At 33.6% G+C, this 24,971-nt stretch overlaps 1 long non-coding RNA gene across 1 annotated transcript; it reads left to right on the top strand.

Annotated features, from left to right (window-relative positions):
* The first annotated feature begins 20,685 nt into the window (after positions 1-20,685).
* LOC124364552 lies at positions 20,686-24,679 on the top strand. Its single transcript, XR_006922633.1, has 2 exons — positions 20,686-20,895; positions 24,483-24,679. It is a non-coding gene; the product is annotated as an uncharacterized LOC124364552 (long non-coding RNA).
* Positions 24,680-24,971: the final 292 nt, after the last annotated feature.

Here is a 24,971-nt window from a genome sequence, read left to right as displayed (position 1 = left end):
GGTCTACTTCAATTAATTGTTACGATCGGGTGATAGAATAACAGATCAAATGCACTTTTGTTGCTTTAACGTGTTATTACCCCGTTACGGATCAAAACCGGGTCGCTTTCAAGATCTGCTTTCGCTTTCAAGATTTTTATTACCAGCAACATAAACGGAGATGAAGATCAGAAAGAATATAACTAGGAAAGGAAAGATAATGGAGCTAGGTACTCACGATACTAGCAGCTTGGTGAGTAAATCACCAGCAGCAGCATTGACGGGAATTTTTGCACCTTAGGCGTTTATATTAAATTGTCTAAAACATCTGATATTTAGATAAATACATTTTGGTAGAGAAACGTGGTGGGATTAAAGTAGTAGGGATAGTCATTAAGTAAGTAACTTCTTGTGTTTGTTTTACATGTTTCTATTTGTTTAGTACAAAAATAAATGACACATTATTAAACGATTGCCTCTTGATATAATGTAGAAAAGATCCTCTGGACCCATGTTTTTTTTATAAGCGGGGGTTAAAGTATGGATTCACTTTGTTTACTTTTTTATGGATAAAGATGGAGGGATGGAACTCGGGACGTTATATACTGTGATAAATATACAGTGTGAGTTAATAGTATGGATAGACTCTGTTTAGTTTTCGGTGGGTAAAGATGGAGGGATTGAACTCGGGACACCTTTATAGAAATTAGAAGTGAACTTATTAGTCACTGTTACAACTTTACCCATTTCCCTAAAATGTGATTGGGGGGGGGGGGGGGTGGCTTAAAGTTTTTAAAAATTTAAAGACCCATTAACAACTCATTTGAAATGTCTTGATAAAAGAAGAACAGCGGAAAATAGAGCTTTCTATCTCAACCCATGTATATAAGTAAGTTTTACCAAAGAAATGAAAAAAGCTTCTCAAAATATAATCTCTTTTTTGGCCAACAAAAGGCGTGACATTTCCAGAAAACAACTGACTCACCTCCTTACAAATTTTTAACTGATCTTCGTCGTATATAACCAAAATATTTGGCACTGTTATATTTACATGCCAGTCATATGTACATGAATAAAGATTACGGTCAAATCGTTAGTCTAATTGCATAATTCCAGTACAAAAAAAAAAAAAATAAATAAATAAAAAAACAGAGAAATATTTTTAAACTTGTTTGGATAGGTTATTTGTAAATATAGGTATTTGTATATATAGGTTATTTATTATTAAATTAAAAGTGTTCTACATTAAACTGTTACCTCCTTATTGTGCTGATCGTTTAAAATTATTGTCAGTTAATATTTTGTTATTATTCTGTTATTTTGTACTTTTTACGGGTAGTTTATTGTTGAATAGATTATCACCAAATTGTTAATAGTTTTTAAAAGATAAAGCACATACACGGTTTTTTTCTCAGTGTGATGTATTAAAATAGTAGTTTTTATCACTATGAGAAAAAGGTTTTTTGCGATTAAACTCCTAAAGACTCTTTTGCTCCGTGTGGCGAACAGAGGTTTTAATGAATAACCTATAATGATACGGGAAACAAACTTACACGTTTTACTGAATTTGTAAAGTTTAAATATAAAAAACACATCTGTTATTTTTCATTTATTTCACTGAAACAATAACTAAGTTTGAGGTTAGCGCACTGAAAAAATTTAAATTATGTGCCAGCTGGTGTTTTAGAGACCTCTGTTATAAAGTAACGAAAACACTCTATGGACCAACTTAAGTATCAAAACAGCTGTTTATTGTGCAGTAATGTTAATATGATAAAAATATATGATAAAAAATAATAACACACTGCAGCCAGTACCTATGGATGTAAATGTTGTTAGTATAACTTATAACATCATACGTGCTATCCACAGGAGATTAAGTGAAATGTTTTTAACTTTTCTTTAGTAATGACAATTGAATTTAACTGAATACTCCTGCTCAATTCACACAAATCTCGTACGTGGACGAGATGGATGGATTACTTGCTGCTGAACCGATACTTCAACTCTAGTGGTCATTTTATTCCATCAATTTTGTTCATTAGGCTGCTCTGTAGAGTCCTTAAACTTCATTTCCTTAAGCAGCGTAGAAGTTAGCCAAACCTAGCAAAACCTCCAACTCTAGGCTACCAACTCCTGAGCCAAGTGTCTGCACGAGTTATTGGCATCAAAGTTTCAGACAGCCTTGATGGCTAAATATCTCGATACATGTTTGCATACCACTAAGCGTAGGAATTACACTTACCATCTGATGTCAATGACAAACAGGTTGTCGCCTCTTATACAGACCATATTGGGTTTACAGTGACTTTCCCCAGTGCCGAGCAACTGCTCCACCCAGGTTTCAGGTGGCAAGAGTAGAATATACACACTGACGCAGTATCAGTGAGACTGGTGCAGAACGCAGTACGGAACCGGATTGAGAAGCTGATATTATAAAGAAGCAATTCAATGCAACTAATAATACCACAAATTTAGTGAATATACGTGATCTGCAGAACTGCTGGTTTCTTCATTATAGTTTCTGATATCTCTGTTAGCTCACGTCAAAAACTATACCGTAAATCTGTGGATTTGTATACAAAATCAAACAAAATCTTTTTTTGAATCATCTCATTACATAAAGTTCATCGTATACATCATCCCGCATATGTCTATTTGCATAATCTTTGCTTTCGTGTTTCACAAGCACGGATGTAAATGGTAAATGTAAATTAAATAAACTGCTCCAAAAATATTTAATTTTGTGCTCTTAAATAGGCAGCATCTTAAATAATCGTCAAAGCTCCAGTAGATCCACTTTCATAATAAGCACTAATACAACAGTCAAGAAGAGCTCTGTAAGACATATCTGAGTGGATCAAGAATGGAAGCGGTTGTGATCAAATCAAATCGCCAGAACGTATAGCAATAGTCATTTTTCGGACCAATCACTCCACATTGAGACCAGTCAAACTTACAGAAATTCAGTCGGAGCTGGTTGTCAGTGTTCCAATTGTGCGGTCACTCAGTCGAATGCCAGCCGCACTTGCTTGAGGCGCTAAAAAGCGTTTTAAACGAGCTGCCTTGGGCGTTGGGTCGTTTTTGATTGAATTTGGCAACTTGTTGAGAAAACGAACTCCTGCCTGCCAAGGCAAGTGTTCGTAAACCCCCGTCCTGTGACTTCCAGTTCGGTATATCTGATACGAATGTATGTCTCGGCCACGTGTCATGGCACATTTAGACATACAAAAAAAGATTGTCTCTAGGATGTAGAGACACGGCAGAGTCAACAGTTGCAGTTTTTTAAAAGCTTCCTTGCATGTTTCTCTGAACCTTAGCTGTGCGATTATGCGAATCGCTTGCTTCTGCAATTTGAATGCCCTGAAAAATGATAGTTTGCGCTGGCTACAGCACCAAACCGTAGGTGAGGTGGGGGTAGATCGCCATAATAAGCCGTCATCAGTACCTGACTGGGGCAGTACTAAAGACCTCAATACATAGATGCAGGCCAGTTTTGAGCAAACATGATCAATGTGATAATTCCAAGTCAATGATCCAGGAATATTCCGATTTTGAACAGTCGACTTCCTCCAGGAAAAAGTCATCCAATAAAACGGCTGGCCCGTCATTGGAGTTTCCTGATCGCAACGAGAAAGTCAAGAAATTTGATTTTGAAGAATTTGCTTTGATACTGTTAAAGTGTTGACACTGGGTGTCAAGGCTGTTCCAGAATAGCTGATACCGCACCGTTCTAACTGAGACTGTAGCGGTAACAGTTACGTGTGTCGCCAAACTAGAGGCTGCGCGATACTGTATACTGAAACATGGTATCGATACCAGCTGATACTGCACCGTTCTAACTGAGACTGTAGCGGTAACAGTTACGTGTGTCGCCAAACTAGAGGCTGCGCGATACTGTATACTGAAACATGGTATCGATACCAGCTGATACTGCACCGTACTAACTGAGACTGTAGCGGTAACAGTTGCGTGTGTCGCCAAACTAGAGGCTGCGCGATACTGTATACTGAAACATGGTATCGATACCAGCTGATACTGCACCGTACTAACTGAGACTGTAGCGATAAAAGTTGCGTGTGTCGCCAAACTAGAGGCTGCGCGATACTGTATACTGAAACATGGTATCGATACCAGCTGATACTGCACCGTTCTAACTGAGACTGTAGCGGTAACAGTTGCGTGTGTCGCCAAACTAGAGGCTGCGCGATACTGTATACTGAAACATGGTATCGATACCAGCTGATACTGCACCGTTCTAACTGAGACTGTAGCGGTAACAGTTGCGTGTGTCGCCAAACTAGAGGCTGCGCGATACTGTATACTGAAACATGGTATCGATACCAGCTGATACTGCACCGTACTAACTGAGACTGTAGCGATAACAGTTGCGTGTGTCGCCAAACTAGAGGCTGCGCGATACTGTATACTGAAACATGGTATCGATACCAGCTGATACTGCACCGTACTAACTGAGACTGTAGCGATAACAGTTGCGTGTGTCGCCAAACTAGAGGCTGCGCGATACTGTATACTGAAACATGGTATCGATACCAGCTGATACTGCACCGTACTAACTGAGACTGTAGCGGTAACAGTTGCGTGTGTCGCCAAACTAGAGGCTGCGCGATACTGTATACTGAAACATGGTATCGATACCAGCTGATACTGCACCGTACTAACTGAGACTGTAGCGATAACAGTTGCGTGTGTCGCCAAACTAGAGGCTGCGCGATACTGTATACTGAAACATGGTATCGATACCAGCTGATACTGCACCGTACTAACTGAGACTGTAGCGGGTAACAGTTGCGTGTGTCGCCAAACTAGAGGCTGCGCGATACTGTATACTGAAACATGGTATCGATACCAGCTGATACTGCACCGTACTAACTGAGACTGTAGCGGTAACAGTTGCGTGTGTCGCCAAACTAGAGGCTGCGCGATACTGTATACTGAAACATGGTATCGATACCAGCTGATACTGCACCGTACTAACTGAGACTGTAGCGATAACAGTTGCGTGTGTCGCCAAACTAGAGGCTGCGCGATACTGTATACTGAAACATGGTATCGATACCAGCTGATACTGCACCGTACTAACTGAGACTGTAGCGATAACAGTTGCGTGTGTCGCCAAACTAGAGGCTGCGCGCGATACTGTATACTGAAACATGGTATCGATACCAGCTGATACTGCACCGTACTAACTGAGACTGTAGCGATAACAGTTGCGTGTGTCGCCAAACTAGAGGCTGCGCGATACTGTATACTGAAACATGGTATCGATACCAGCTGATACTGCACCGTACTAACTGAGACTGTAGCGGTAACAGTTGCGTGTGTCGCCAAACTAGAGGCTGCGCGATACTGTATACTGAAACATGGTATCGATACCAGCTGATACTGCACCGTACTAACTGAGACTGTAGCGATAACAGTTGCGTGTGTCGCCAAACTAGAGGTTGCGCGATACTGTATACTGAAACATGGTATCGATACCAGCTGATACCGCACCGTTCTAACTGAGACTGTAGCGGTAACAGTTGCGTGTGTCGCCAAACTAGAGGCGCGATACTGTATACTGAAACATGGTATCGATACCAGCTGATACTGCACCGTTCTAACTGAGACTGTAGCGGTAACAGATGCGTGTGTCGCCAAACTAGAGGCTGCGCGATACTGTATACTGAAACATGGTATCGATACCAGCTGATACTGCACCGTACTAACTGAGACTGTAGCGGTAACAGTTGCGTGTGTCGCCAAACTAGAGGCTGCGCGATACTGTATACTGAAACATGGTATCGATACCAGCTGATACTGCACCGTTCTAACTGAGACTGTAGCGGTAACAGTTGCGTGTGTCGCCAAACTAGAGGCTGCGCGATACTGTATACTGAAACATGGTATCGATACCAGCTGATACTGCACCGTACTAACTGAGACTGTAGCGATAACAGTTGCGTGTGTCGCCAAACTAGAGGCTGCGCGATACTGTATACTGAAACATGGTATCGATACCAGCTGATACTGCACCGTACTAACTGAGACTGTAGCGATAACAGTTGCGTGTGTCGCCAAACTAGAGGCTGCGCGATACTGTATACTGAAACATGGTATCGATACCAGCTGATACTGCACCGTACTAACTGAGACTGTAGCGATAACAGTTGCGTGTGTCGCCAAACTAGAGGCTGCGCGATACTGTATACTGAAACATGGTATCGATACCAGCTGATACTGCACCGTTCTAACTGAGACTGTAGCGGTAACAGTTGCGTAAACTAGACTGATACTGTATACTGAAACATGGTATCGATACCAGCTGATACTGCACCGTTCTAACTGAGACTGTAGCGGTAACAGTTACGTGTGTCGCCAAACTAGAGGCTGCGCGATACTGTATACTGAAACATGGTATCGATACCAGCTGATACTGCACCGTACTAACTGAGACTGTAGCGATAACAGTTGCGTGTGTCGCCAAACTAGAGCTGCGCGATACTGTATACTGAAACATGGTATCGATACCAGCTGATACTGCACCGTACTAACTGAGACTGTAGCGATAACAGTTGCGTGTGTCGCCAAACTAGAGGCTGCGCGATACTGTATACTGAAACATGGTATCGATACCAGCTGATACTGCACCGTACTAACTGAGACTGTAGCGATAACAGTTGCGTGTGTCGCCAAACTAGAGGCTGCGCGATAGTGTATACTGAAACATGGTATCGATACCAGCTGATACTGCACCGTACTAACTGAGACTGTAGCGATAACAGTTGCGTGTGTCGCCAAACTAGAGGCTGCGCGATACTGTATACTGAAACATGGTATCGATACCAGCTGATACTGCACCGCTTCACTCAACTGAGACTATAGCGATAACAGTTGCGTGTGTCGCCAAACTAGAGGCAATGCGCGATACTGTATACTGAAACATGGTATCGATACCAGCTGATACTGCACCGTTCTAACTGAGACTGTAGCGGTAACAGTTACGTGTGTCGCCAAACTAGAGGCTGCGCAATACTGTATACTGAAACATGGTATCGATACCAGCTGATACTGCACCGTACTAACTGAGACTGTACGATGCAACAGTATGATAATGGCCAATATGAATGTATACTAACCCATAACTATCCATGGTCATAAATAACCCCACGATCATAGTACTGTGTGACCTCTAAATGTAAATAAATACAATCATCGTAAAGAAATAGATGATTTAGTATATGAGTATGCATATAAAATATATTAGTTTAAAATACTCCCGTCTTACAAAAACAGAAACATTATGTTTGGTGAACTGGTAAGAGCTATTTTCTTAACAAGATTAAACCAACTGTATAAGTAGCCTTCTTTATTCCAGTACCTGGATACCATAAAACCAATTTCTAAAACTTTTATAACGCTCTAATTTTTGACTGAATAATTACAGGACATGTGAAGGGTTAAAGATATCATTACGTATCCAAACGCATTTTAGTTTTTTAAATATTTGTTTGATTATTCGGAAGTAAAATCTGAAACTTGTTTGTACTTTATCGTTTACTTTATCCAAACAGTATACACTTTTCAAGAAAATGTAAAAAATGTTTGGATTTACATTAATCATATCTTTAATGACACATATCTCGTAATCATGCTAATTTAGTTAATGAAAGTCCAACAATTAGTTGGTTTTAAAGTAGTTGGCAACTTGAGCTATACTTAAAAAGAGATTTGACTATTTGTTTGGGGTCCCAGTTTGAAGGTAAAACCTCACCGAGAGTATATAAGGTGGTGTTTTAGTTCCGTTGTGGATGTGCAAAGTTCCAGTTTAACATGTTAGCGTAATAAACATCCCTATGAAGTCTTGACAGTTTTTAAAACCCTGACTTATGTACCGATACCAATTATAAAGAATTTGTAATTATTTTTAAGTGACATCAGCTACAATGGGCTATTTTCAATTGAGTTCCATAAGAGTAATCTTAAAACAAATACTCGGCCCTATTTAAACCGTAGGACTCTGGAAGGTATATAATTTAAAAGATACTGTTAACACGTATCTTTGTGTTGCCCTTGCTGTATACACACAATCACCGCAGCAGCGTAGATGTAAGGATGTGACTCTTTAACCAAGTGGTGATGAGTCCCATTTCCTGAAAGGTCAATACAAATTTTCATATAGATTGTTATGTTTTTCCCTTGAAAATCATAATAATACATTTAAATACCGTTGGCTTAGAAATAACCCCATTAAAACACTCCAAAGGTACTGTTTTTATATGGTACTGTTATTGGTTATTCAGAAATTTTAAACTTCCTTCTTTCTCCCATAAATACATAACAATTTATATACTTTACAAGACAAAATCAAGGGCATTATGATGCATATGTATCACATATTTCAAAAAAGACCAGATAATTTTGCGTACCAAAGGGTGTAACATTAACATTAACATTGGACAGGCTCTCGTGGTCGTTTTCCACAGCTGTTTTCAAGCTATTGTTGGGTTTATTTATTCTCCGAGGCCACCTGAAAAAAAAAAAAAAAAAAAAAAAAAAAAAAAAAAAAAAAAATATATATAGTATCAGTATCATCTGTACTTGTAAATGATGACGCGTTTTTTTACTTTTCCAATTTTAAAATCCACGAAAAAATATATCAAATAACTAAGAAATCATTTACCACGCTAAAAGATAAATCATATACCGTAATAAATCACTCATTTCATGGATAAAGAAGGTTAAATAATTAAAAACATAATTAAAACGAATAATTCTAAATTTTAAATACAAATATACCGTAACAAAATATTAAAAATGTTTAAAAATATATCGTTGTTATCATTATCATTTATCTGTATAAAAATATCTATGTAATAGCTCAATATTAATAGTGAGTTAAACAATAGAATAACAAGAGAGTAACACCCGAAGTGAACAACATGAGTTGAACAACCGTTTGTTAAATAATACAGTAAATTGCCTACGGATAAAGTATATAATTGCAATAAAACAATTAAACCCACAATATTTTTAAAACTAATAAATTAAAGTTTAAATTAAGCTTGGTTCTTTCGTAAGGTATTTTTATTGTCACAAAAAACTAATTTATTGTTATGAGTTAATTTACTGTATCAGTGACCAAATGCGCCCAACTACAGTTTCCGGCAGAAAACGTTTTCACGATCATCACTTCATAACGCTACTACTGGCCTAAACTAAACTTCCAATAAAAAAATGATAAATTACAAAAAAAAAAAAATATAATCTATTTTCACAACCACTTGTCTCGCTGACAAAATTTTTGGGTCTGACGACAAAAAATAACAAAAATCCCTCGCTACTAACTTTTATCTTGTCATTGTAAACGCAAGATGTTAAAATGTAAAACAATAAACAAAATTATATTTCGAAATTTTTTTATTATTTAAAAATGTAACCCAATAGATAGCCAATATTAAGAGCTATAAATTTGAACGCATCTTACAGAAATTGTACGACCAAACGGCTTCACTTTTAAAATCGCGAGAGACAAAGCCGTAAAAAGGGTACGAACAACCAAAATACTGAATTTAAATTTTTTTTCCGCAGTCTGTTATTTCATACTCCGCCGGGACAGTTATAAACAAACACAGCCGGAGGAACTGACTTTTCTTTTTCTCAAATGCAGGTTAGTAAGTCCGCAGACCAAGACTACGGTTATAAAACACAGCGAGACTGACTTTTTCATTCAGGTTATTACATTAGCATGTTCGGTGACGCAACCAATGATACATTAAAAAAACACCCTCTCTCCGTACCAAAAACGCTCAAGCTGCGCCCTAAAGAATTTTTTCACTTAAAAAAAAAAAAAAAAAAAAAAAAACAGTAGCACGTGGGACTGCCGAAAGAAGTGAAAAACGGAAAAACTATTAAGTTTAAGTAATATTACACGCCAATACGTTAATAGAAACTCAAGTACACACGAACGCTCTGTAATTGTAAAATGAGACGCGTTATTATTTCCAATTTTAAAATCCACGAAAAAATATTATCCAAATAACTAAAATCTATATTGTTACGCCACTCTAGTAAGATAAATCTTATAAAGCCGAATAAATAATACCATTTCATGATGAAGAGTTAAAATATTAAAAACCATAATTAAAATGAAAGTAATGCTAAATTATTTAAAAACAAATATTGCGTACAAAATTAAAAAATTTTAAAAAAATATCTTTGTTTTCATTATTCATTAAATCTAAATAAACAATATTGTGTTTGTTAATGCTCAATATAAATAGGTGAGTTAAACATAGAAATAACAAGTGAGTAACCACACCGAGTGAACAACAGTGAGTTGAACACCGTTGTAAAATAATACATGATTTTATTGCTACGGATAAAGCTATAAATAATTGCAATAAACAATTAAAACCCCAACAATATATTTTAAAAACTAATAAATTAGTTAAATTAACTTGGTTCCTTTTCGTAAAGTTATATTTTTTTTATTATTGCACAATATAACTAATTTATTGAGTTTAATACCGGTAACAGTGAGCCCAATGCGCCAACTACAGTCCGGCAGAAACGTTCACCTTCATCACTTCAAAGCTACTACAGCTAAACAAAACTGACCAATGAAAAAAAAATAAAAAATTGCATAAAAAAAAAAATATTCATAACTATTTTCCACACAAAAACTTTCTCGCTGACCAAATTTTGTCTGACCAAAAAATAAAAAAAAAAAAAAAAAAAAAAAAACCTCGCTTTACTACTGTTTTTTTATTTTCTTGTCATTGTAAACTCAATGTAAAATGTAAACATAATTCAAAAATTATTTCGAAATTTTTTTAATATTTAAAAATATTAACCAATAGATTGCCAATATTAAGAGCTTTAATTTGAAAACGCATCGTGAACTTACAGAAATGTAACGACACTGGCTTCAACTTCTTACAATCGCGAGAGTGAAAGCCGTAAAGGTCAGACCTAGGATATTCGCAGTGTCTGTTTTTCATACTCCGTCCGGGACAGTTTTAACAAACCTACAGCGAGACTGACTTTTTTTCATGCAGGTTAGAAGTCCGCAGGCCAAGGTCCCTAACGGTTAAAAAACACAGCGAGAACTAGACTTTTTCAACGCAGGTTAGGTATCATAAGCATGTTCGGTGACGCGAAACCAAGGATTTTACACACTCTAACAAAACGCTCAACGCGCCTAAAGAAGTTTCACCTTATTAAAAAAAAAAAAAAAAAAAAACAGTAGCACGTGGGACTGCCGCTAGAAAGTGAAAACGGAACTAATATTGAGAGAAATATAACAAAAGATCAGTACGTTATAAGTAGCACATACATCTGTAATAGTAAATGTTGACGCGTTTTTAATTTTCCAATTTAAAATCCACTAAAAAATATAATCAAATAACTAGAAATCAAATTAAACCACGCAAGTAAGGATAAATCTTTATACCGTAATAATACTCATTTCATGATGAAGAGTTTAAATATTAAAACAAAAAACAATAATTAAAATATGAAAAATTCTAAATTTTAAATACAAATATTCGTACAAATAGTAAAAATGTTTAAAAATATATTCGAGTTGTTTTTCCATTATTCATTACTATAAAAAAAATATGTTGTAAATTGCTCAATATTAATAGTGAGTTAAACAACAATACAATTGAGTAAACACCGAGTGAACAATCAGTGAGCTTGGAACAAAACCGTTGGTATATAATACAGTTATTGCTACGGATAAAGTATATAAATGCAATAACAATTAAACCCACACAATTTTTTAAAACTAATAAATAAGTTAAATTAACATGGTTCTTTCGGTAAAGTTATTTTTATTGCACAATAAAACTAATTTTATTTAGAGTACAGCACATTAACGGTACAGTGAGCCAGATGCGCCAACTACATTCCGGCCAGAAACGTTCCACGATCATCACTTCAAACGCTACTACATGCTAAACTCAAAACCTTTCCAATAAAAAAATGATAAAATGCAAAAAAAATATTCATCTATTTTCACAACCGAACAACTTTCTCAACGCAGACAATTTATGTCTGACCAAAAAATAAAAAAAAATTCCTCGCTTATACCTACTTTTTACTTGTCATTGTTAAACCGCATATGTAAAATGTTAAACAATAATCAAAATTATTTTGCGAAATTTATTTTAAAAATATTTAAAAATGATACCCACAATAGATTGCCAATATTAAGAGCTATAATTGACGCATCTTACAGAAATTGTACACATTATGGCTTCACTTTTTAAAATCGCGAGAGGAAGCCGTAAACGGTCACAGAATTTTCCGCAGTCTTTTTCCATACTCCGCCGGGAACACGTTTTTAACACAGCGAACCTGACTTTTTCATAAGGTTAGTAGTCCCGCGGCCAAGTTCTACCGTTAAAAAACACAGCCGAGACAGACTTTTTCATGCAATGTTATAATCACATTAGCATGTTCGGTGACGGCGAACCGAGGATTTTACCCCTCTACCAAAACGCTCCAACGCGCCTGAAAAAGTTTTCACTTAAAAAAAAAAACACTTTGTTCAAACTTCTAATGAACACGATAACTTGATAATTCATAGTTTATTGATTCGGATCTCAACATAGACATCCAGCTTAATAAATTCCCAAGCCAGTGAATCTTGAATACTTTCAAATTGACTTACAAACATAAAATCACAAAATAACTAGGAAAGTGATTGAGTAAATGATATTTTATTTAAGAATATATTGTTGTGAAATTGAGTTCTGACGTCATGTGAGACGCAAATTGTCCATTCTGTCGCCCACTAACTCAAGTGGTGACGTCATTTTGGACTAGAATGACTGCTACCTACTCTTACAATACAGCCTTGTTCCAGGAGGAATTTAAATATATGTTGGTGTTTAAATCAGAATTTAAATTATATTGAAATATTTAATAAGAATTATGAATAGTAACAGTTTATTTCTGTTCCTTCCAGGATTCTCTAAGAAACTGTATTTTCATGCCTAACCTAATTTACATCCGAACTATCATTATATAGCTTAATGACTTGTCATCAACTTATCTTCTCTTTTGATTGATATCTCAGTTATGCCCTGGAGTGTGTTTTACTGTAATATTTAATGTTTTTCATTTTGGGGCTACTTTTCAAAACCTATTCAGACTAAACTAATATAAGTGGAGTAAACCTAAACATCAGTGCTCTTTCCTGACCATACAACACGTGTATAGTTATACTTCAAAAGTAGAATGACCTGAATATTCGGTTTAACACGATTTATTTTGCAACAGTACGTAGTTTGTTTGTATTCCAATGATACATGAGAGGCTAGGATGTACTTTACGTACATGGAAACTAAATTTGAAATTATGATACTCTTGACAACAATTTTGCGAGTCTTTTGCTACATGTCCCCGAAATTTTTACTAGGCTATTTGGTACTTTCTAAAACCATTAATATATAATATATATATATATAAATAAATTATTGTTCATGACCCATTAATGGATGTATCGAAATAAAATAAGGGTGCCATATAGTTTGTCCAAAATATAGTTTGTTTGAAAAATGCAGAAAGAAACAGGAACATGTGTCGCTGAAGATAAAACATGCAGCTTTCCAATTATATCCAATTATACTATTGAACTTTCCGTGTTTATCCCACATTGAAGGGAGCAATGCCGTTCTGAAAACATAGCCCACTCCTTCACACAAGTAAAACTTAAGTACAAGCCTCTATATGTATATAATAAATTCATGCAAAATATAATTATATCAATGTTGTCGTCACACAACAATTGTATTTATAAACATATTTATAAAAACACTTGAGTAAAAGAACATCTCACCAGGAATCATTATTCAGTTTTAACCTTAAAGAGTTTATGGTTTCTGTAACTAAACGTTACATCATTTAACCATGTAATAAATGGTCAATTGTCAGATTGTTTCCTGTTTAATTAAAAAAAAGAAAATGATAATGTGTCTGTTCTTTTTTAATGAAATGCTTTTATAAATTACAATAGATCCACCACCACAGACTTAAGAGTCTTTGCAAAAGCTCTAGAGGCAAGAATACACCAGGAAGTGGGGCTGAGTGATAAGAAAGGTTGAGGGGAAGGAAGGAAGCATTTTTTGCATATCCTTTGTCTCCATCCGATTGTTTATATTATAATCAATGTTTTAGAGACGGATAGGACACTGGGCAGTGGATAATGGGAAATTAGGTACGGTAAGATTTTTTTCCTTGTCTCTATCCGGATACATCAATTTCGGACAAGTGAACATTCGAACAACCAATATTTAGGACAAACGATATGAAACATCGATAAAAAAAACATTATGGTTGCCTGTAAAGTCGGTTTTATGGGCGAAGATTTTACGTGACAACGTCTTTTTCTCGGTAGAATATTTATTGATATGAATATTATTAAATTGCACAATAGGAACAAGGAATTGAATGAAAATAAGAATTGCACAAATTTTAACTATAGAAATATATTTTGTTTACTAAAACATTGTACATAATTTGAAATTAATTAAAATTTGTTATTGTAAATGGTAAAGTTGAATAAAACATTTACTAAAATTGGAATTTGAAATTCTTGCTAAACACAGTTAAATTCTAACTCCGCGCGTGGTGATTGGTCGGTTTAGTTCGTTTGTTTGGTCGCACTGTTATGACAGGTTAGAGGTTATAATTTGTTATTTTAAATGTTTGACTAGCAATACGCGCTGTTTCTTCTCAATCGACTGAATTACGATTGATTGCAGAGTGATTTAAACTAATAATTTACTTAACACTATCAACATTTGTCAATAGTATGACATAACCTATAAACTCAGTTTCTCAACTTTTGTGTCAATCTAACAATTAATCAATCAATCATAGTTTACGATAATGAAATATCAGTGTACAATTATTTACCTTTATTGTTGTAGTTGTTGTAAATGACGAATCTAAGCACTCCACATTTTCACGAATAAACATAGTTATCTGCTTTATCCCGTGCGGCGGACCCACAGTTATCTGCTTTATCCCGTGCGGATCCCGTGCGGCGGACCCACTGGACGGGCATCGTAACGTTACCGGGCGTTACACTTTTTCATGAGTGACTCCGAGCCGCAACCTAATTTAAGACGTTGTCACGTCAAAAAGATAGAATATTATCTAAATTGTTCTCACCAAGGGCTTTCGGTGCTCCGTTATCGCTGTTGACTGTGGGAGTTGGTTCATTCTGGGAAACCTGTTTTTTCGACGTCATGCAGTTGTTTTATTTTCGTTTCGTTCGAGTTCCTGAGTATAAGAATGTAGAAAATCTTAGAGTAAATATAAAACAGTTAAAATTGTGAAGACTTAATGCAATTTATACCCCAACTGGGTACTTGTAGTGGAACGGGCTAACAATAATGCCTCCCGCACTGATCGCGTCGCATGAAGAACATCACCCCACGAGATATTAGGTATTAGTTAAATTACAAAAGTGAAGAGTCTGAATTTTAACTTAGAAAAATATAGGAGTAATATGAATGTGGTATTAGTGAATTAACGGAAAATGTCTAGCAGGTGTGAGAACAGTGTATGCTACATGATAAGTGTTATCTGATAGGTACACGTAATTGGTAGAAAATAAGTACTAACAAGATGTGTTTGTGTTTTATAGTAAAATATTTGTATTTAAACAGTTCTAGCTACACTACTGACATTTGTCACACATGTTTTTAGTTTCCTTAAGTACAAAATTATAAAAAGTACAGGTTTGAAATGGTAAAAGTTTGCAACTTTTAATGCAGGATTTCGTAAAAACTGAAGATTTTACTATCACATCATGAAATGTGATTATGTATCCAAGTCTGTTGGTAAAAGTGGTATCGTATTTGCAAATTGGGACATGAGAAACTTAATACCCTTGAATATGAAGGTAATACAGACCAGATCAGGTAACAATAAATAAACTATTATTACATTTTATATACGAAAATTGTAAACACCTTTATTTCTCCTCTACATTATGCTGTAACAGACACAGAATTATTCACTGGCGTTGAAAGACACAGTCTTAAAAATTAGGAATTTGGTCTGTCAGCCTTAAAAAATTCTACTGAGAATCGCGTGAGTTAATTGGTTAGATTTATACAATAAACATGTAGAATAAAAAAAAACAATTCACAAAAACTAACAAATTTAGTCAAATGATTTATCCAAAAATCTTTTTATCTATTCGAATTCGACTGATAAACAAATATATAATAATTCAGAAAGGAACCTTGCGCCTAATTTGGTGTAAGCACACATACATACAGATTGTGAAATACCACTTACGATGTGTTCTCAAGGCTAGGTCGGTATCAACTGTCAAACAGGACTTGGATATTATGCTACAGTCAGTGAAATAGCAGAAGAGTAGACCTACTACTGGTGTTTATAGGATCTTATCTAAGTATATATATTTATAAGAGACGATTAATGTGTTAAATGGGACTTCTTGTATTATTTGGCCTTTTTAAGTAATAGCAAAAGTAACTATTTTTGGTCCTTTTTCTAAATTAGGTTGGTATTTTGATTTATAGTTTCATGTAACTATTGATTCACATAATTAGTCAAATCAAATCGATATTATAAAACTAATATAACTCACAAAACTAATTTTATCTACCTGTGTCTATGGAAACCATTGTTTAATATTGTGTGGAGTGCATGCAATGTGAGTTACGCAACAAGCACTACATTCTTGCGTAGCAAAGTGTCTGAAAATAAGAGTAGGCAAACCAATAACAAAACTTTTCTTAAGGAAGAAAATAAAAATAGTCTTATTATAACAGAATTATCAGTACTTTATTTCAATATACTATTATACTGTTGGCGTATTTTTTCAACTAAAAATAAATAAGTGGATCCCACATATTGCATAAAATATTGATTTAAAGATTTTTCTCTCCCTTAAAAACATTTGTGTGTCTTGTTTATGAACCAATTTTGTGATGATATAATTAGCAATTGCAAACCTTATTATATATTGACTGGTGGATGCAGTAAAGTGTAACCACGATGTAGTTCAGCATGACGTCATCTACAAACTTACAAAAACAGTATTACCAATAAACAATGTTCTATTGCAGAACAGGCTACTTGTAACGGCGAAAATGGTTTACAAATGATCTTTGTGACATAATTCTAAAACTGCTTTGAAGAAACATCATTGTCGCTCAGGCTGCGGATGAACAATCATCGTGGCAATGTTCGACAACAAATTTCAACGGAGACCCGTCTATACACATTTTGTACAACACTATTGAACTGTTGAAAAATGGTTTTCACTTATTGACCTTAATAACTTTCAAAATCATGAAATTAACGTTATACCGTAATGTTGTTAAAAATACGAGCATGTTCAGAGATTGGTTTTTCAAATATATTCATCCGTGGAAGTCAACCGTATACATAACTAATTAATAAATGTTTTTTTTCTATCTCTGTGTTTATGGAAGTTAAATGTTTCATGTACTTGTTGGGGTATCATACATTACGGGTATCCTCAATGTATGTTTTTATAATTTCTCGCTTGAATATTTGTTATACTTATACTTATAAATGATAGTAATCCAATTAATTGGTTACACAAATATTCTCAGTATAATAAAAAACATTTGTGTCCTTATATTAAGACATCTTAATGAAAACCCAAAATTTAATCAATCTCGGTGTGCTCCGAAAATAACAAATCTTTAGGAATAGTATTAGTCTTAGTGATGGTGGTTCATACAGAGTGTCACATAAGTCAGTGATAATATTCAAAGGGGTAATTGGCCAGCCAATAACTAACACAAGTAACAAAAAAGACCTTTGTAAAAGTCGCTTAGGTACTGCTACCGGTACTTTAGATAATTTTTCATTACTACTGCTACAAAATGTCGGGGAATATGGTCTAACTTAAAAAGGTGAATTCATAACAGTTATCTCACTGAACAAAAAGTAATTTCGATTTTGATGTACTATAAATAATCAATCTTCTGATTCAATCATCTGTTTTTTAAAGAAAAATTCATTACTAAACTGATACGGTTGTTTAAAAACATTTAAAGGAGATTTAAAAATGGAAAATAAGAGTTTATTAATAAAGTAATTGTATTTATATAATTGAGTAATCTTATACGTATTAAATTGCATTATAAGCAGCTTTCGTATTTTAAAAAGCTTTGATTGATTGTTGATCAGAAATTTGATTCAGTATAATGTCCCAGATAACAATTTGAGGGCTCTGGTCAGAACCTGTCCGTTATCAGTTGCTTATCTGTAGGTATCATTAGTCAGATCACTTCCCTATGTGATGAGATTGTTCATCATTGTTCGTCAGTGTGTTTAAACTTGTCCTTCCTTCAAGATCAACTTTTATTAGCTAGGTTATATATATAATATATATATATATATATATATATATATATATATATATATATATTTATATATTTAATATTATAATATATATATATAATATATATATAATAACAACTGAATCACAAAAAATACTGCCTTGACCAAAATTAAATCAGGCTATTGCCGTTTATACAAATGTAATGTATATGTATACTAATTTAATTTCGGCAGAGCAAGTACTTTTGTGATTTAATCTTTATTTTAATTATTTATATATTAGCATGGGTTGTATTTACTAATATTGGACCAACGTATATATATATATATATATATATATATATATATATATATATATATATATATATATATTATATAAACTAGACAAACAATTAAAGCATTGTTTTTTAAAGGATGGACATTCTTATACCAATAGTTCATGTAACGGAAGATTTAATTTTCAATACGTCTAAGTGGTTAGACGGAACGATATTCCAGCAATTTAGTAACAATGCAATACGCTTATGGTACTTTTGATAGATAGGGGCAGATTGTGGTAAATCTTATTGGTTCTCCTGTATTTTTACCAAACATTCTGCAACGCAGTGATGTGTTGCTTATTGCATAAACATAAATTGTGCAGGCATTGCACATTACAATAAAATTGATTTCATCATACTTAATCACATAGAAAATATATTTTATACATTATTCTCTTTGATTTACAATTTTGATGTGAGTCCATTAATTATCTGTATGTAAAACTTATGTAAAACTATAAATTCAAAAATCCTACATCTAGAAAAAATATGAATAGTTTGACATGTGCAAAATAGTAATCACAAAAATGGCAAGAATCCGAGTTGTATACTATTATATAAAATTAAAAACGCTCATTTACACGTATATTGTTGCATTTACCTTGTATTACACCCAAGTCACTGCAATAGAGTGCAGTTGTGCGCACTGTCCCACAATCAAGAACAGGTGTTAAGTGCTATTTCAAAACGTACATGTGTGTACTTATAATTTAGAAGTTTCCGTTCTAAATTATTTTGAATTATTCGTTAGTCAGCCGAATTCGACTGGATAAGAGCATTTTAGAATATATTAGTTTGACTAAAATGTCCGTTTTTGGGAAACATGTATTAGTGGAGAGCGTGGAGTTTTGAAAACGTCAAAACCTCGGAATACAATAACAGTAAATACATTTATATGATCAACGTGGGATTTTGAAATTTAAACTATACATTACAATGTTTACCAAAACTTTTTTGTGCGTTCGCTTTTTCATTGTTTACAAATAGTATACAAAAATATTTTTTGTCCATATAGTTTTGCTTTAAAGAGTTTTTTTTATTTATATGTGCAATTTCACCTAAATAGATATAAATAAACTAAAGATAATTATAACTATAACTAAGGGAAGCTAATTATGAGTAAATTAGAGATGCCTGTGTGTATCAAGCACGGGCAGTAGGGATCAATATTTGTTTATATTAACATTTTACATTTTGTATATATCAAACACTTTCTTAGACTTCATTTATTTGTAAAATAAGTGAAGTATTGGAGCAACTATTTTCGCTGCGTGGTAAACATGCTACACTACCTACTAACAGTATCAGCCACTTTCCCGACATTCAAACGCAGCTCCACATCCCCGTTGTACAATTACAGAATAACATTTGCAATAGATTATACGGAGCAGGTAATTGATTCATTGTTATTGGATGTATATGTTGTTGGAATATTTACATACCCAATTTTCAATAACTACGTCATTTCCTAACCATATCTGGGTGTGCATGTACACCCTTTTTAAGTGAGGCAATAGTGATAAATGAACACTGGTATATTTGGCAGTTACTTTTATTAAATAATTGAACATGAACGTATTCAAATCTTTAGTGTTTGTTGAAGCTGTATATAAACCCAAAATACATCCTATACCCGCTTGAAATATATTATTGGGTCTTCATTGGTATTTTTAAATACTTCTGCAGATTCCTGTAAAATAATTTCGTTTCACAAAAACTTTGACAAACTTAATTTTGCGTTTATTGAAAAACGCAGAAGTAGTATGTACCCGCGAAAGCATGTACAAAAGAATATGTTCCTTACATGTTGGTAGAAGTTTTTCTACATTTTTAGATAAAAATAATGTTTATTAAACTTAGCCTTGAGATGGTTTTAGAAAATACTTTTCACGATCTACATCCGCCAATGCCGTTCATAACACCAAGACATCGATATATTCTAAAACAATTACAGCATTTTTTAATTCTAAAATTAATAGCTGTATCGACAATTAATTTATCAGTGTCACTTTCTGCTTGGCATGTGAAAATATTGTTTTGGCTAATTTCACTCTCAACATTTCTATCAAGCGATTTAAATCTTTATTGTTCGACAAAAGTTTATCTTGAGCAATTTTCAAAGGCATATTTTCATCGAATTTAGTATCTGCACATTTATTCTTCATTGCGCGACGTATCCTTTCAACAGATTTAATCCTGTCTTTTTATATCCATCTAATACTACGTAAGTGTTTCTATTGTAATTATTCTTTAAATATGTAAAATAATGCTTACATATAATTGTGAACGTTTCATTCAATCGCAATTTACAACGATGTAATAACAACCCTCCATCAATAACGTAACGAACATTTTCTAAACTTTTTAAATAAATAGAAATTTTCGGAAATAACTCGTAAACAAATGAATTTTTAGTCTTTCGTAGTTCACCATCTTCAAATAGAGCAAGCGGATATGGTGCCAGTTCATAATTCATATAATTTTAAGTTCTTCGTCAGTTTTTTTAACACAAATACGTTGAAACAGCAGCAATGGAGCAATCAGGAATAACGTCATGAATTTTAATTTTGTTATTTTTCGTCATTAGAGGATTCACTTTTATTTTTCCTTTATAATTTCAATTCAGGTAGATTTTAACTCTTTTTTTATTCATTGATTTCAAACCTTCTTCAAAAGCATGATAACAATTATTTATCTATTTTATATTTTATATATCCAGTAATTCCTGTAGCAATAGACATGATAGCAACTGTAAAGGGTTGTATTTTTTCCGCCAAGTCCGCCAATACTTTTACATCAATATTAATCCTGTCTATTCTAGCATCTGTCGAATCAGTGTATTGATGACTTTTATTGAAAGATATCTCACAAAACTTTTCTATGGCTTTAATCATATCTTGGCTATAAATAAGTCCCCTGATCCATTTATATACTACATTTTCAGTGGCACCACGTTTAAAAGGACCTCCTTCTACACTCATTCCTTTCATCAAAGGTTTGCTCAATAGTCTGATCACTTGGAATGCCAGAAAAAACTTTTCCGATCGTCTAGATGTAAAATATAAGTTACTTCCCTAAATTGTTTTAAACTCCATAGGGTCCATTTTATACTGTAATTCTTTCATATCTTGCAGATAAACTTGTGCATCCTTATCATAAGGAAAATGCCCTGATGCATGAAGTACTATATAAGTACTGAAGCTCAATACTATATAAATGTAAATACCAATCTCCCATTCGGTCCGCAAAAATGAAGTCCTTCAATATTGTAACCACTCTAAAATAGGTAATCCACAGTTATGACGTTTTATTTTTAAGTTCATCTAAAGTTTTTGTATTCATTTAAAGTTGGAGTATTGATATATGAAATCTGACTTCACCTTATCAGCTTCTTGCCCACAAAGGAAACAGTTTATTCAATGATCGAAGTTAGCTAAATTTACGCTACTTCGGAACTTTTTTTCTGACGTGAAAATAATTAAGTTTCACTTACCTTCTTTTTATACATTTCATGGTATTTCTTATTAATATATTTTTGCCGACAACCTGTATGAGCTTAAACAAATGAAGCTCGTAAAGTGAGATGACAGTCTATCCTGTAGTTCGCTTGAAGCATCTCTTAAAGAGGTTAATCCTCTACTAATTTTCAATTATTTCACCAAAATCTGAACTTTTTTCTGAAGATGAACCCAGGTTTTTACTTATAACGCAGCTGTTCTCATCAGTCCCGCTGCTGGTTACTGATTTATCCACGGTTTGAAAACGAATAGAATACAATTAATTAATAGAATAATAAATTCATTACATTTTATTCATTATTTTTCTATTTTCTATTTAAATTGGTTTTTGATCGTCGATTTATCTGTTTTTAAAATAATAATGAACTGCAATGTAAATCAGGTTACTTACCAGGCGAAGCAATAAAACATATTTTGTGATACTTTAATAGAAAAAGTCGTCTGTAATACAATTGATGTCAAACAATATACAAGCATTATTTGACAAAACACAGTATTTCCACTGTTATAAAAACATTTACAGAGTACTTATCATTTATAACTAAACTAGTCGAAACATTCCACTGTACTTTGCACCTGCTGCTCCGCTCTGCCCTTCGTGAGGGCATGATTTGATATATCTTATCAATAAAAGGTTCCTATTTAATAATTTAAAAATTATCTTTAATAGATGTGTAGTTTAAAAAAACAAAATCCCACGTCGAACATATAAATTAATTCTCTGTAATTGTATTCCGAAGCCAAAACCCTCAGGGGCTCCAGTATATTTCATTGTTCCTTTACCAGTGTTTTGTATCAATGTAAACCATTAACGTAATGAGAAGTAAGTCTTTGTTTTAAAGTTTATTGGATTTAGTAAGATCATACTTTGGAAAAAATTCAGATATTTTCCTTTTTGATTTGCGTTGGTCGACGTTGTGTTACTCTTCATTCGGCCATCACCACCTCTAGATGAGCCTCGCCTCCTTGTGGTGGAAGGAGAGCAGGGAATGTTCTTGCACAGCCCCCTCCACTTCCCCCTACATGTCGCCGTGACGTATGCTAGAAACACTTACAGGAGTTGAACGGGTTCGCTGCTCTTATGTGGGTGTTAAATATATAAAACACATTTTGTATGTTGGTTAATTTGTGAATTGTAATAAATTGTCAACTTGTCAAATTCACGTCAACTGTGTGGTGATATACATTATATTTGTCAGAACACACACAAACGGCACGTGGGCCGCACATTTGTTCAGAGGCACAATATTGTATTTAATATAATTTTGATTTCTTTTTTTGTTATCTTTTTAAGATTTCAAATAATTGAAAATCATCCTCAAGCTTGTATACACGTATTTTCTACACAAATCCAAGTCATCATGTGTGTTTAGTATTTATATTATCCTACTGCTGAAAGTTGTGTATATTATATTATAATGAATTGATTTTTATAAAAACAAATTTTGAAACCTTTTTCGACGAACAAGGCAACACAATTATGCACGCAATATAAACGGAGATTTTGAGACTAGAAATGTGTGATCAGTTCAGTTTGGCTTTTTCTTATTTATTGAACATTTAAATTATATTTTGTGAATAACTAATATAGGACCTGGTTGAATTTCTTATAATCTGAAAAAGTGCCTAAAATTTAGATGAGATTTGGTATCGCATTTGATTCATTTGTATTGTCATTATTAGAAAATGTTAACAAGTGATAATGATAAAAAGGTTAATAGGGTTTTAAATTATTGTGAACAAGATTATAATCTATACGATACATTACCGTTAGATAAATTATCATATCTATATACAAAGTTATAAATTATAATAAATATTATTGCGAAGACGCATTGCTAAAACTTCCTTGTCTATTCAAATGGTTTTCCATTTTACAATAATTGTTTTATTTTGGAAATTATAACCTTAAAGTTAAAGTTGTTAACTATATAAAACTATATTTATATATGATTGGGATAGTCACAGGAAATAATAGAGAAATCTCAAAAACACATTTGGACACAATAACAATTACCAATTTAAATTTATTATACATTGACATTTTGTTAAATATTTACTGAAAATAATTACTGAACATAGGATGGATCCAAACTGCACAAGTTATGAACAGAACAGAGAAGAGATTTCCCTTATCTACGCATTCAATAATCCGCCACATTCCAGTTATAGGCGGTTGTAGCCGCTTTTTCTTTGGTTTGTTTGGACATCACATTCAGTACATTTACATTTCGTGTAGAATTTGTGTATTCTGTTATTCAACATCACTATTCATTTATTATATATTTTACAGTGTTTCAGATGGCACATTGTTTTCGCTATGTTAAAATCTTGGTCATGGAAAGAGAACTTGAAAAAATGGTATGAATTTTAATATGTATTTGAAAGATAACTGAAGGAATGGCTTGGAATGGTTGTACATAAACAAATTACTTTCATTATGTAACGCTGTATTAAAATTATACCATTTATTAAACTATACTTCATTTACAAAATGTAATTTCTTCACGTAGGATATTTAAAGAACAAGTGTTTATGTATTAATTTGTATAACATTTTTAATACATATCTTTATCTTAAACTATTTTGTGGGCCTGATTTCAAGATAGCTCTAAATGTTATATAATTCCTTAAAGGTTTCTACATTCCTGAAATAAAGGCCGGAATGAGAACGAAAAAGAGCCTTTAATAAATACGTGGCAACTTTATTTAGGCTAGCTTTATTTTGACGTTTGTATTAATTTTTAAATGGATAGGAGGGTACAAAATAAAGTTTTACACA

The sequence above is a fragment of the Homalodisca vitripennis genome, chromosome 1 (genome assembly GCF_021130785.1).
Source record: "Homalodisca vitripennis isolate AUS2020 chromosome 1, UT_GWSS_2.1, whole genome shotgun sequence".
Lineage (NCBI taxonomy): Eukaryota > Metazoa > Arthropoda > Insecta > Hemiptera > Cicadellidae > Homalodisca > Homalodisca vitripennis.
The sequence above is the reverse complement of the archived record's forward strand: the minus strand, read 5'-3'. Positions and strand labels throughout refer to the sequence as shown.